General features: G+C 44.3%; 1 protein-coding gene across 3 annotated transcripts in view; it reads right to left on the bottom strand.

Annotated features, from left to right (window-relative positions):
- The window catches only part of ELMO2 (engulfment and cell motility 2), a 310,978-nt gene that overhangs the window by 170,917 nt on the left and 124,802 nt on the right, over window positions 1–15,259 (bottom strand). The window lies entirely within an intron of this gene.

The following is a 15,259-nucleotide window of genomic DNA, read 5'->3' as shown; positions in this document are numbered from 1 at the left end:
GGCAAGTGAATGGGTGGATGGATGAATTGATAAGTGAAATGGTGAATGGATGGATGAGTGAAAGGGTGGATGTAAGGATTGATGAGTTAGTGAACGGGGGTAGATGGACAAAAGGATGGATAGATGAGTGAAGTGAAAGTGTGGATGGATGAGAGAACGGATGACTAGATGAGTGAACGGATGGTTGGATGAGTGAAAGAATGGATGAGTAATAGGATCAATGGATGGATTCATGAATGGATGAGTAAATGGGTGGGTAGATGGATGGATAAGTGAAAGGGGGATGGAGAGAGAAAGGGAGGATGAATGACTGAAAGGGTGAATGGGTGGAAGGATAAATGACTGGGTGAATGGATGAGTAAGTGAATGGGTGGATGGAGGGATGGATGAATGAAATGATGGACGGAAGGATATATGGTGGATAGGTGTGCAAATGGTTGAATATGTTTGGATATAGATGGGCACACAGATGGAAGGACAGACCTTTTTAGTGTAAAAATAAGGCTGGGGATACTGATTACGACAGACCAAACTCAATCTTCCATTTTCTCAGAGCGGGTCTCAGTACCAAAAGGTACTGAAAGCAGCAGCTGGCATAAATAAGGGTTTGGGACCAGGCACTCTGTTGGGGAAAAAAACGATGGATTGGGATGCAGCCAAAGTGATTGCCAGTGGATGAGATTAATAATTCAAGCATTCCAACCAATATAATACCTTCATTGCGTCCCAAATACTTTAAGGAAGATAACAGGAGGTACACACCACCCACCCACCCACCCGTAAAAAAATGGTGGGGAGCCACGGCCAACTGCCGATTTGGTCAGGGGAGCCACAGGTCAAAAAAGTTTGGGAACCACTGCCTTAAGGGCATGTGTGTGCGCCACATGGCACTTTGAAAATGCACTTTTGTGCATTTTTCAAAGTTTTTGCAAATTACCATCAACTTGCAGTTGATGGTCATTTGTGTTTCCTAAATGCGAAGTCGCATTTAGGAAATGCTTGTAACATTCCAAATAGGGAATCACAAAATGCATTCGCAATTTGGGTAATCGCAAAATGTTCGGTTCCCTAAATTGCTCATTTGCATTCGGGTTGATGCATCCCAAATGCAAAAATACGGGTCGCAAAGGGGCTGATTCTGCCCGTTTGCGATAGGTATTTTCTTTGATGCATGTGCCCCTTAGTGAATTTGGCTGACCCACTGCCCCATTATGTATGCTGAAATGGGCAGAAGAAAAACTGTGAAGGACACAATTACAGACCAATAGAGGAAAAGGGCTGTCTGAAAGCACTTAAAAGCAGGGCCACTAGAATTATGTGGTTATGCAGCTGCAGCGTTTTCTCATAATTATGGATCTGCCACATTTGCCAAATAATCTTTAGATTTTAAAAAAATGTTTTGACCTCAAACAGATCAATAGTTACTAAAAATGTGGCGACATGAGTTTATGTGACGTGGAAGGCCCTTCGCAAAGGATAACTGCTCATCTTTCAGTTGCTAATCTCTGCATTTGGCTGTCAAACTGGTACTGACAAGGTGAAATCGTTTCCCATAGGGTATTACCATGTGCAAAAATTACAAAATAATGAAGTAATACTATCAAAAAAGGTGCTGCATTATGCCACATAATTTAGTCAATCCTGTCACATAATTCCAGTGGCCTTGCTTATATGTAATGTTATATATAAAAAAAAATTAAATCAAAAGATCTACCAGACTTGAAGATTGCCCCGAAAGCTAAGCTGAGATTTTGGCCCGTTTAATTCCAGTTAAAGGCCACCTTGTAACCTCGCAGCACTCTCAAAAACAATCTGTAATTCAAAGACAACACAATCTCCAGCTAGCCTCAACAAATCTCCACCTGCCTAGCAGTTGTGTAACTGAGCACCCTAATCACCTTTGGCACACCAGCATACACAGACATTCACACATGCTGGCATACAGGCAGAAACAGGCAAAACATATAAGCAGGTATTTCAGCACTCCTGAAGGCTTCTGAAAGACCAGACTATTTTACCTGTGAGTAATTCCAGCCATCATATAAGGCTTTGGCTGGAACATTAGTCACGCCTCCTCCCACAATAGCTACCAACCCTTTTCTCTGGAGAATAACCCTTCCTCCTCCATTCCCTAGCCCACTGCATCCCCGCCACACACTAAAGCCTATAGATGTGGCCATTAAATCCCTTGGAATGGGGAATACCTGGCAGAAATCCATAAGGTTTACCTCTTAATAGGCAGAATTCCATGCAGATTTCCCAGCCGGAAACTGTAATTCCTGGCGCTTGGAATCTCTGCATGGAAATCCGTCCAACTAATCAGGGACCAAATGTGATAGGATGAGACCAGTAGCTGGTGCTACCACCAATGCCCTGTCAATCAAATAGAATTAAAGACATGAATATTAGGAGAACACATTTTTATTGCATTTTAAATATAAGTGAGAAGTGATCGCAGGCAAGATAAAAGACACTCAGTAGTCCACCATGACGGCTGAGGAGAGGCTGATATTTGAATTTTTTTTCAATGAGATGAGTAGGGTACGGCATGGCTGGAACACAACTAAAAGGAAATATTACTAGAAAAACTTCTAGAAGCAATGTTTAAAGATTGTGCATTTTTAAAGTTTCAAAGTACATGATCCGCCCCAAAATAATGCATTGCCAAACAATGAACTGCAACCCAAATTTGCTCAGAAAATTTGAAAACGGTGTACGAATAAGCTCCGAGTGAGGGCTCACTGTGCTGTGGAAGAGTCCACGCACATCATACGAACACCTCATCCTTCATATCTCAACACCTCACAAAAAACTTAACAATTCACAGGGTCCAAACGCTGAACAGGGTCGCCATACTAAACATTGCATTAAGTGCAATTGTTTAAATTCTTATTACTTTTATTAATTTAACCCACACATCACAACTCGCAAACCACAGTTCGCGTTTTGTCCAACATATCCAAACTAATGAGTATGCCTCAAGTTCATGTTTTATTCCTGAACCCAATAAATTAGAAGTGTTTCCTTACCTACCCATCGCCCCAACACAACCAGCACAGCCACACCACACTCCATGTTGGCTGCCCCATCAGACAAAGGATGTTAACTGCTCTAAGAGTGCAGCACTTTCAGTGACTCCACAAAGTACAATTCATTATCTGTAACTGCTATGCACTGCTCCATCAGAGTGCACCTCATTACCTACATCACAGTAATAACGGCTCATTAACTACACGGACATAGTACAACTCATTAATGGGTAGAAAATAGGTTAGAAAAGAATACATGAACTGCCTCAACAAACAAGACTAATAAAACACCCTCCACAGAGTACAGCTCATTGACGCATTTATGCAGCTAATTTACAGCTACCCATGAATCACAACTCACCAAAACTTCCTTGTAAACCCACATTAAATAATAAAATCTGACAACAGAGATTATAATCCAGAACAATCTACCCCAAATAGCACTTCATGAGTGGAATGTAGGCTATCGGCTGACTGAGCTGCCTTGCCACCAATAACAGCAAGGTTCTCAAAATGAAGAAATTGACATGTTTTATAACGACTGGTGTTTGGACATCTGCGGGGCAGGTGGGGAGTATACAACAGCGATGACTGATGGGTTCACAATTCGCTCTTGAAGATTAGTGGAATATAATATTGCATTTTAAAATAATCAGAGCAGATGTGGTGCTAGAAAATTACTTCCAGCAGGCAAGATCTTCTTTAGTCTGCCAGGCTGCACAATTTCCTGTCTTGATTTCAGAGATCTTAATACAAGATTGCTGGTAACCCTGGGAACCGACGGATCTTCAACAAGGTCTCATCCCAGACTCCCTCAAGGTGGGGCAAGTCACGCCTATACTCAAGAAACCTACAGCTGACCCGTCTGACCTGAACAATTACCACCCTATCACCAATATCCCCACCCTGGCCAAATTGCTGGAAAAATGTGTCCAACTCAAACTAACAAAACACATTGACCAATTTGACCTCCTCAACCCTCATCAATCAGGCTTCCGAGCGAAACATAGCACGGAAACGGCTATGACGCACATAATTGATGACGCCCTCCAAATTCTAGATCGCAATGAGTCCTGCCTCCTCATCCTTCTTGACCTCTCTTCAGCATTTGACACGGTCAAACACGAGAACTTACTGGAGCTGCTAAGCACTAGAATGGGTCTATCAGGAACTGTTCTCAAATGGTTTACTTCCTTCCTTTATAACCGGTCTCAGAAGTTCAAGATCGACAATGTGCTATCTACACCTGTGCCAGCAGATCTAGGTGTCCCACAAGGATCTTCCCTCTCCCCCACACTGTTCAACCTCGTCATGGAACCGCTCGCCACCTTGCTCCAAGCATCCAAGGTTCAATTCCATATGTATGCCGATGACACACAACTTTACCTAAAGCTACGATCCCCGGAAGATATCAAACTTCTGAATTCCACACTTAGTAGCACTCAATCTTGGTTGGCCGTTAATCACCTCAAACTAAATGCTCTGAAAACTGAGTTCCTACTCATCTCACCTCCGGCGAAAATTACCACCACCCAAACCTGGCTCAATAACCTAACAGCACTCAATGTCCAACCTACCATCGTGGATTCTGCGAAATCCCTATGCATCACACTCGACGCCAAGCTCAACATGCAACAGCACGTTAGCAAAGCAACAAAAGGAGCTAATTTCCAAATCAACACACTGAGGAAACTTAAACCCTTCCTCCCAGCCAAGGACTTCCAAACTGCTGTACAAGCGTTAGTCATCCCTCGCATAGACTATGGAATTGTGGCCCTCAGCGGACTCCCGTTATCCACAACAGCACCCCTAAGAGCCTCCCTGAACGCTGCCGCGAGACTCAATACTGGCTCAAGAAAACATTCGCATATATCCCCAGACTTAAAATCTCTAAAATGGTTGCCTTTTGAAGCCAGAATACAGCTAAAAATTGCCGTTATGACACACTCGGCCGTGCATCACAAGGCACCCAACTACCTCGCTCAAAAGTTGTCTATATCAGGAGGTTCGAGATCCAATAGAAGTACAAAAAATCTACTCCTGAAACCTCGTAGATTCCGGAAGGAAAAAACATACAAGCGCTCCTTCTCAGGAATGGCACCCAGGATCTGGAATGCACTCCCTCCTGAAACCAGGCTTATCTCCTCCACTGCATTCTTCAAGAAAGAGGTGAAAACCATCCTTATGGCCAAGTTCACCTGATCTTTATAGGTGTTGGATCAGAGACTCTGCATCGTTTGGTATTTTTGATCTCCTGACAGTCTCTTGGGACTATATTCTTATTTGATTGTGACACTATTATGCTACTCTCCTACTACCGACCACTATATGATACACTTTAGTTTGCTGAATCACCCTCCTGATGCCCCCACCCCTTGCTCTCTCTATCATTAGAATTTGGTATAAGCCATCCCTACATCCAAAGTTTACCTGAACTCTATTGTAACGGGATCAATGACTTTGCGCCGTCTTATATTATTTGTTACCTGATTGTATATTGGTATTGATAGAGCAAGCATCGCATCGCGACTTGCTCGAGTCATGAACCTCGCCCGTGTGTAATCAATTAATAAATTGTACGTCTTACTAATCTTTTATTTTTTATATTCGAACGAGGTAGAGGAAGCTTACGTATGTGTTTTCTAATACAACTAATCCATGTCTCTAAAACATGGCCGCCGCTTGAAAAATTCTTCTGCGCATGCGTCAGTCACACTCACGTGACCTGGCGTAGTTATAAGTTTTGGTGGGAAAGGGTGCGCATGCGTAATACACAGCTTTCGTGAATAACGTGGTAATGCTCTTGTGAGCGTGTATATGTTGCTAACATTTCAATTGCATAGTATATTTTTATAATGATAAGTTTAAAGTACAAACCCAATGATGTGTTTACATACGTTTATTTCTATGTATTAATTTGTTCTCGCTTACTTTTCATGTACTGCGGGAAATGGGGGTCCGAACCGGTTGGGAGCCATATTGAAGGTCTCTTCTGCGCAGACTCGTGGTGCGCTGAAAGGTGGCTACATTGGACAGTGGAACTCAGCCAGCTGGCAGAGATGGGCAAGATGCTCCTGAGAAAATGACCTGCGACCCAGCAGGACGGAGTCATGTGTACCCATATTGAAACAATTGTTAACAATTCATTGTATTCCACTGGTCTTTCTCATGGGAACCCCAATCTCGCTAGGCGGTACCCAGAGATGTAAATTAGGCCTCCAAATAGTCTATTCTGATTGGTGTGTTACCCAAAGCCTACCTTAGGACCAATCCAAATTGAGGGATTCTGACACTTTGCAACATTGGGGGGTGGTACACCGTCCCAAAACAGTATAACTACCCTGGGTTCACCTAGGGAAATTGTCCGACTTGTCTGGTTTAGCTGACCTGTCACTGACCCAACGCACTCAATAGGTGACTGAAGATACAGAGTACTGCGGAGCACTCTGTCCGAAATTGACCATAGACTAAGGTTTTACTAAACCTTAAAGTGCTGGCGGAGCACTTGGCTGGGAGTTCGCCGACCCAATCGGGGTCTTGATCGATAGCTGCAGAGAGGATGGAGCGCAGGCGTTGCTTCCGAACTGCGGGTGCTGGTCCTGTCCTGAGGGTCCTGTCCGAGAGGTCCTGTCCTGATTCCTAATCTGAGGGTTTCCTGTCCTGTCCTGGGTGTCCATTCTGCACCTGCTGTCCATTGAGGGGTATCCTTCCTTGAGGGTTTCCTGTCCTTAACTGACCCGTGGCCAGGGTTTGGTTTCCACACCAGTCTAGGTAAATATTCCTCTGAAAACTCTGAAACTGCACCTTTCTATATTTCTGTCTTTTGCTTTAATAAAGACATACCTTTGCATATGTTAATTCTCCATGCTTTCCGCAACTACTGAGTCATAAAGTCATTTACATTTGTTTCGTAACGTGTTCCTATGTTACCCTACCTGATAGAAATTATATTTTGCATTGCAGTTTGTCATTTCCTGATATGGTCTAGAACCTCCTTACTTAAACTGTCTAAAGAACTTTTGCCTTAAAGCATAGCGTGTCTCTCTTCATAGACTCTCCTATAGTTATATAAATGTCCCGAACTCCTGTCTCATTCCCTTGAGATAATTCTAGAATACCAGTCCTAAATCGAAACCTATCCCATTTTAGTGATGCATCTCAAAAGTTCTAATTCCGGATCCTTCATTGAAATATGTCCTGGTTCCATTAGTTTATAAATGGTTGCACTGACTTATTTGCTATTCAGCTATGTACTTTCTGTTATTCTGATTATCGATTGCTTAATTACTGTGAATTTGATGATTTCTGAATTTTACTAAATTAGATAAAGACTTTAAAACTTCCAGTTGTCCGTGGTCATTTTACAAAGGGTATTGAATATTATTTGTTGGGTTTGTATTTTGCTGCCTTTCCTTTTACAGCTAGCTTCCTGATCCATTGTGGTCATAGGTACCCGTGTCGGTGGATGGTAAGTCGGGTACGCTGAAGAATAACGAAAGGAACTCACAAATATCTGATAGCAGATCGTGAGGTCATCTGATCAATGTATATGGTGATTTGAAATATATGGGCCCGAAGCCAGAAGTGGCGAAATTATTGGTCGGGTGACCCGCGCGCTCTATCAGTAATTTTCTGGTAGCAGAGTTATGGTAAGGGAATAGTTAAAGGTTAGGTAGGACTAGTTAGGCTAAGTCAAGTCGGTAGCTGCTAACATTATTGCTGCTACAAGAGCGGCCGTTTCGAGGAATTGATCACTCCTTGAGAATGCGTTGCTTTTGAAATTTATGAATTGTTTTAAAATTGTTATTCTTGTTCTTATATTGTTATATGTATTAATCCAAGCGTATGTAAAACGTATCGTTAAGTGTTGTCAGAACTCCCCGGGGAATTGAATAGGCAAGTGGTGAATAGAATCCATTGCCTTGAGGTCGCAGGCTCAAGGAAAGTTAGGTGCAGGTTAGGTAGAAAACCAGAAGCACTAACTAGGGTTTTTTCTGAATACGTGTGTGAATAAATGTTAGCAACGAGGTTCATTGGCAAAATTCCAATAGTGGCGTAACCTAGCAAGGGTCACATCGGAAGAGTAGCAGGTTCATCGGAGCTTGAGTGAAAGCAAAGGGGTCCGCTGGGAAACCTTAGACTCGGATATATCCCGGAAAGAGTGGATGGGTCTAGGGAAGTAACAGGTTCACTGATGCTAGAGTGAAGGGTAGGCGGAAGAGATCTACCCGCAGCGTGTGAAAAGTAAATGGAAGTAGTTTACTTGCAGTAAAATAACTCTTTCCTGTCTAGACACTTGAGCACTGTGGCGAATGTGTATTCGTCGTAAAATAACCAAGTACTAAGCACTTTAGAAAGAAAGAAAGTTTCCGTTACCTTGCGAAGGGAGAGAGTCAGTCGCGAAGCGTCTCTGACGTCACTCCGTGCCGCGCTGGGATTGGTAGAAACAGCGGGCGGGTAGCGGGGCTGGAATTGTGAAGGAGGGGTGAGCGCCGGAGCGTGAGAACGGTCTCGCGAAAGGGCCGCGCACCCATTGGCCGAAAATTATTTGAACTAGTGCACCTCATTGGTCGCACGGAATTACAAGACGCATTCTGATTGGAGGTAATTTGGTAAACAAAGTTAAGCGTAGGAATCGTATGTGGCACTCGTATACTCCAGAGACTAGACCCGATCCAAGAAACCTAGGGTTTGAAAGGGATCAGTGGAAGGCTAATAGATACGACATTATGTACGGAAATAAGCGAAAATTGTCCCTTGTAAACAAGGTAAAGAACTACTTCAAAAAGGACAAGCCGATTCAAACTAGAGAGGGCATTGTTATTCCACCACCAAATACTCCCGCCTCTTTCATGATGTTTGACAGAGGGTACAATACATGTGTGTGGTTAGAAAACTGGGTGAAATACACAAAAGACGACGGAATAATGGCCTTTCCGTTAGAAGGTACCTTTAATGGTAGGATCTTGTTCAACTTAAGAACCCGAATGAATGAATTACATCCCAGACCGAGACTAACGCAGTATGAGGCATTAGAGGAATGGGAGATTGAGGCTTTCCAAAGAGAGAAGCCCCGAATGGACAAAGGGCTGACAAAGTATTACCCAAAACTGAGACAAGAGACCCGAGATAAAAAAATGAAACAATGGAGACAGAGTATGATTGTTGAGGGACTGTTTCCCATGATGCCAGCAGAAGATCCTCCTGGGGGGGGGAAAAGAACGGAAAAGACTAAACATTGGGGCCCCCTGGGAGAGTCAGATGACGAACTGTTAGATGACATGTGCATGAGAAGTCCGCCTCCTTATAATGAGGGACACCGACCTTCGAGTGCAGGAGATATTCCCCGGAGACCCCTACAAAGGGAAGAAGTCAGGTCCGCAAGTGTAGGAGGGGATTATCTAATTCCTCCTTATACTGAGAATCTGGGACCCATAGAAACCAGAAGTATTTACCCCAGGAGACCCGTGGGTGGGGAAACAAGATATTCACGTGAAGGAGATTTTTTCCCTCGTCCCCCTTATGGAGGAGAGGTGAGGTCCGTAGGTTCAGGAATGCCGTTATTACAGCACCAGAGTGAGGAAGATCCGAGAATTCTAGGCACAGGAAGTCTGTTTCAGAAACCTAATTATGGTGGAGGGACGAGTGAGACTCATCCCACTGCCCCGAGTTATGCTCCCATTCTAACACCGCAGGTCTTACATAGAAACACTCTGGACAGGTTATTAGAAGAGAAAGAGCGAGAAGCGCTAGGAAATCAGAGAGCTGAGATAATACGGAAAATGTCACAGCTAAATGCAAGTCCTGAAGCCTTAACGATCCCAGTAACAATCGGACCGGTGGTTCCGCTGTACGGGGACCGTCAAGGGAGTCCGAAACCTCCCGTAATTACTCCTGTCATTGCACCGACCAGACCAGAACCCTTAATTGTAGACGACCAGACCAGTGAGTGCGAGTCGGAGGTCTCGCTGCTAGATCTGCCCATTAGAAAGACTGGAAAAAGGATACCGAAAGGACAGAATACTTTTAGTGCGAGGGAAATTCAGATGGAATCGACCTCAGGTACTAAAAGTGTCACATTGGTGACTCCTGAAGAAATCGAAAGATGGAGTCAAGAATTTGAAAAACAAGCATCCCCAACGAAACCTTTAGATCTCTACAAGCTGAGAATAAAAATAGAGGAATTGATGGCAGGAAACGTAGGATTAGACAGATTAAATACCTACTCTGAAGACGAAATGCTGTTTATCTGCAAGAGTCTCACCCGAAGTACCCGAGTACTTCATGAAAAGCTGACAGACACGGCTGCTAGCATGGGAATAGATATTTCAAGGTCGAAACCGCTGCGAAAACCATACAGGGCAGATTTCTCAGACAAAGATTTGGAAAACTTGAATATGTCGGGGAAGAAAGCGCAGGTCAAAGAACTATTGACAGTACTGGAGAAATGGGGAGATGTGGAAAGGTGGAAAGCCAGATGGGCCAAAAAAAAGGATGAGGCCAGGTCTAGGCAGGCAACTCCCGAATTCTTGCTAAAAGAAGCTGAAAAACCAGAACAGTTATGCCCTATGCGCGAAGTACCAGGTTTTAAGTATGTGCACGTTCCATGGTCCAGACAGGATATTGTGTCCTTTACTAACGATTTCCCCAAATTGCGCGAAAAGCCAGTAGACTGGTACAGGCAGGTGGAAAGGTTCGTAAAGGTGCAAAAATGCCTATGGAAAGACCTGGATGGGTTTTTCGACATTGTGGTCCCGGTAGATCTGTGGACCGAGTGTAAAATAGCCAAAGCTTGGCCTAGTGAGGAATACCCGAGAGATGGCAACACAGGGGAACCATCGAAAGAAGTGATGAAAAAATATGAACAAGTAATACAGCATTTGAAACTAAAAGTGCCAGCAAAGGAAACTGATTGGACCAAGATAGATAGAACAACACAGGAAAGAGACGAGACAGTGCACTCCTTTTATGAAAGGCTGTTGCAGGTGTTCAAAACATACAGCGGTATAGACAACATCGAGATGAAAGACATGACACATTTTATTTACAGGTTTGTAAATGGTTTAAGACCAGAAATTTGTCAGTGGATAAAAGATAACAAAATATGTTGGCATACAAAAAAGATGGATGAGGTCCTACGGTACGCCAAGTACTGTGAGGACGAGATGGCAGAAAAGAAAAAGGCTCTCAAGGAGAAGGTTATGTGGGCTCAAGTGAAGCTCGCAGAACAGCAGGAAAAACAATTGAATAAAATGGCCAAATCTAATGAGAACAAAGGTCCTGGGGGAGGGGGTGGAGGCAAGCCCCGGCCCAAGATGAGCAGGGAGGAGGCTAAAAAGAAATTTCCCTGCCACCAGTGCGGAGAAATTGGACACTGGCGAGACGAGTGTCCCTATTTGCCCGATGATAACTCCAAAACACCTGATTTAACTCCACAGACGCAGAATGAAAGACCAAGAAAGACCCAACCACAGGTAAAAACGATTCAGTTGCCCCGAGCACCAAAGCAAGTATTTAAGGGAAAATCCACGCAGGGTGATGACGTAGAAGTCTGGGAAAGCAATGAGAACAGAAATACAGCAACTTCGCAGTATTTACTAAATGATACCTTCCTTTGTGATGACCAGTACTGACGGGGCCTGAGAGGGGAGGACGAGGAGTGTGTACTTGGCGCCTCCTTGCCGGTAGACCAGTCCGGACCATACATTGAAGGAAAGGTTGACGGAAAGGATGTCACTTTTCTGTTGGACACTGGCGCTACCCGTTCTACTGTGAGAACAGTGGACGTTCCAAACCTACCCCTCTCGGGAGAAGCCATCCAAGTAGTGGGTGTATCTAATCAACTGATTAGTACACCTGTTACCGAGCCCATGGAGATCTCAATTGGAAACTTTAAAGAAATGCATAGATTTGTCGTTTGTGACACCAGTCCAGTGAACTTACTGGGACGTGATTTGCTGTGCAAAATGAACTGTACCATCTTTTGCACACCAAAGGGTGTTGAAATACAGACCCCAGATGAAGATGGTATTTATAAATTAATGTTAATCAGACCGGACTCAGAAATTAAACGAATGACTTTGCAGGATTTGCCCGAAGAACTACAAGAAACAGTGAAGCCAGAGGTATGGGACTTTACCGGAAAAGATGTAGGATTAATGAAAAACGTAGACCCCATACAGATAGCCATCAAGGACAATGCAGTATACCCTAATACTAAACCCTACAGAATGAATGCAGAAGTGAGAGCAGGGGTTGCCCTGGAAATACAGAAATTGCTAGAGGGAAACATCATACAGGAAGTAATGAGTAGCCCATGCAACTCACCGATTATGGGCATCAAAAAGCCTAGTGGCAAGTACAGAGTAGTGCAGGACCTAAGAAAGGTAAACAAAATAGTGGTTCCTTGCTGCCCTATTGTCGCGAACCCAGCAGTGATTCTGTACCAGATTCCCTGGGATGCTGAGTGGTTCACTGTGATAGACCTATGTCATGCATTCTTTTCCATTCCCTTGCATCCAGACAGCAAATTTCTTTTCTCATTTGCCTTCAACAGTCACGTGTATGTCTGGAACAGGGTCCCCCAGGGGTACACAGAGAGCCCCTCTATCTTTAATCAGATCTTGAAAAAATGCTTGGAAACTTTGGTCTTACCTGGAAATTCTGTCTTGGTGCAATACATTGACGACCTCTTGGTGGCGTCTAAAAGTCATAAGGACTGTGTGATTGACACCATTGCCCTACTAAATCACCTGAGTGAGAAGGGACATAAAGTGGCCCCTGAAAAATTACAGTTCTGTGCAAAATCAGTGAAATATCTGGGGCACCAGATAGAGAAAGGCATCAGGAAAGTAACGTCAGAAAGAGTAAGGATAATTCAAAAGATGCAGTTACCCCGTACTCAGAAAGAAATCAGAATGTTCCTTGGAGTGATAGGATACTGCAGGCAATGGATTGTGGGATTTGCAGTCCTAGCTAGGCCTTTGATAAAAATGACCAAGAGAGGAACACCGGATATCGTAGAATGGGATGAGGAAAGCTTAACAGCCTTCACAAAATTGCGAGATTGTCTGTGTACAGCCCCTGCGTTAGGAATGCCAGACTATTCCAAGGAATTTGCCCTGTTCTGTGACACTCGCGATAATTGCGCGTTATCAGTCCTAACTCAAGAACATGGCACAACCAGAAGGCCTGTGGCATATTTCTCTGACACCCTGGATCCAGTGGCTGCTGGATTACCAGGATGTCTGAAAGCAGTAGCTGCTACTTGCACAAGTTTAGAGCAGAGTGGATCCATTGTCATGGGACATCCTGTAACTGTGTATGTTCCACATGGAGTGGTAATTTTGTTAACAAGAACGAAAACTCAGTATCTCACCCCTAGTCGACTGACTAAATACGAGAGGATTCTCGTGGGTGCTGCAAATATAACAATTGTCAGGTGCAACATTCTGAAACCCGCCACTCTGCTTCCCAACTCAATGGATATGGAAGATGGGGAGGAAGAGGAGCATAACTGCATTGATTTAACAGAATTTTGCACAAAGCCACGCCCAGACATTAAAGAAACACCTTTGCCTAAACATGACATGGAATTGTTTGTGGATGGTTCATGCCTAAGACATGAACAAGGAGGCCTGAGTGCTGCCTATGCGGTAGTCTCCTTAACAAAAATTGTAGAAGCAGGTTATTTATTTGAAGTAAAGTCTGCACAAGTAGCCGAATTGATCGCTATGATAAAAGCTTGCAAATTGGGGAAAAACGTACGCCTAACAGTGTATACTGACAGTCAGTACTGTTTTGGGGTTGTGCATGACTTTGGCCAATTATGGCTACAAAGGGAGTTCCTGACTTCATCAGGTACCCCTATTCGAAATGGAGAAGTTGTTCAAGACCTTTTAGAGGCAATCCAGTTACCAAAGGAACTGGCAGTGGTCAAGTGTGTTGGCCATAAGAAGGACTTTGACCCTGTATCTTTGGGAAATGATTTCACGGATCGAGTGGCAAAATTATGCGCCAGGGATCGATATATCATAAATCCAAAACGGGGGGGGGGCCGGAACCAGCTGCCAACTTCGAGTGTTTGAAGAAGTGCCTACATGGGATGAAGTGAGAGAATGGCAGCAGGCGGCACCCTGGCAAGAGAGAGAGAAGTGGAAGGAAGAAGGGTGTAGACCAAGACGTGAGGATGGTGTCATCTTGGGCCCAAATGGTATGCCTGTGTTACCCAGACACTTGCTTGGCACAATGGCGAGATTGATACATGAGGGATCACACATTGGTAGGGACGCCATGATTCTGGTATTCCAACAGACTTGGTATAGCAAAAAGTTCAGGAAAGTAGCAGAGTCCCTCTACCAGAGGTGCCTGTCATGTCAGAAGATGAACCCAGGCAAGAGAACAATGGTGGAACTAGGGAAAATTGGGAGGTCAGGGGGTCCCTTTGTGAGAATACAGGTTGATTTCATCACCATGCCACGTTGTGAAGGGAAGCGTTATGTCCTTGTCATTGTCTGCCTATTTTCAAAGTGGGTGGAAGCTTACCCTACTCCCCAAAGTGACGCACTGACAGTAGCAAAGTGTTTAAGAACTGATACCTAGATTCGGGGTTCCAGTCACTATTGAATCAGATAAAGGCCGACATTTTCAGAATGATGTAATCGACCAACTCTGTAAGGCATTTGGGATCTCACAAAAACTCCACTGTGCATATCGTCCAGAGGCATCTGGAGTAGTGGAACAAATAAACGGGACTATCAAAACAAGACTAGCGAAATTGTGTGATGCATCTGGCATGACCTGGGCAAAGGCCCTGCCTCTGGTTCTGATGGGACTCCGAAGTATTCCAGACCGGAAGACAGGCCTGAGCCCTCATGAAATCTTGATGGGAAGAGTAATGAGACAAGCATGGGTACCAGGAAGCAAACTGTTGAGTATTACTGATGATTTGGTGCTTGAATACTGCAAGAGATTAGGTGACCAAGTGCGTTATATCTCTCGCCAGATCGGAGAAGACGCCGTCGCCAATCCAACGACTCCTCTCCACAAATTGGTTCCAGGGGACTGGGTCAAAATCAAGAAGCATACTCGGTCGAGCTGCCTGGCACCAAGGTGGGGACCGAAGCGCCAAGTGATCCTGGTAACGACCACAGCAGTGAAGTGTGCAGGTGTTCCCCATTGGATCCACGCCAGCCACACTCAGAAGGTATTACCAGACGAGAAGCCTGAAG

Source organism: Lissotriton helveticus, chromosome 7 (genome assembly GCF_964261635.1).
Source record: "Lissotriton helveticus chromosome 7, aLisHel1.1, whole genome shotgun sequence".
Classification (NCBI taxonomy): domain Eukaryota; kingdom Metazoa; phylum Chordata; class Amphibia; order Caudata; family Salamandridae; genus Lissotriton; species Lissotriton helveticus.
The sequence above is the reverse complement of the archived record's forward strand: the minus strand, read 5'-3'. Positions and strand labels throughout refer to the sequence as shown.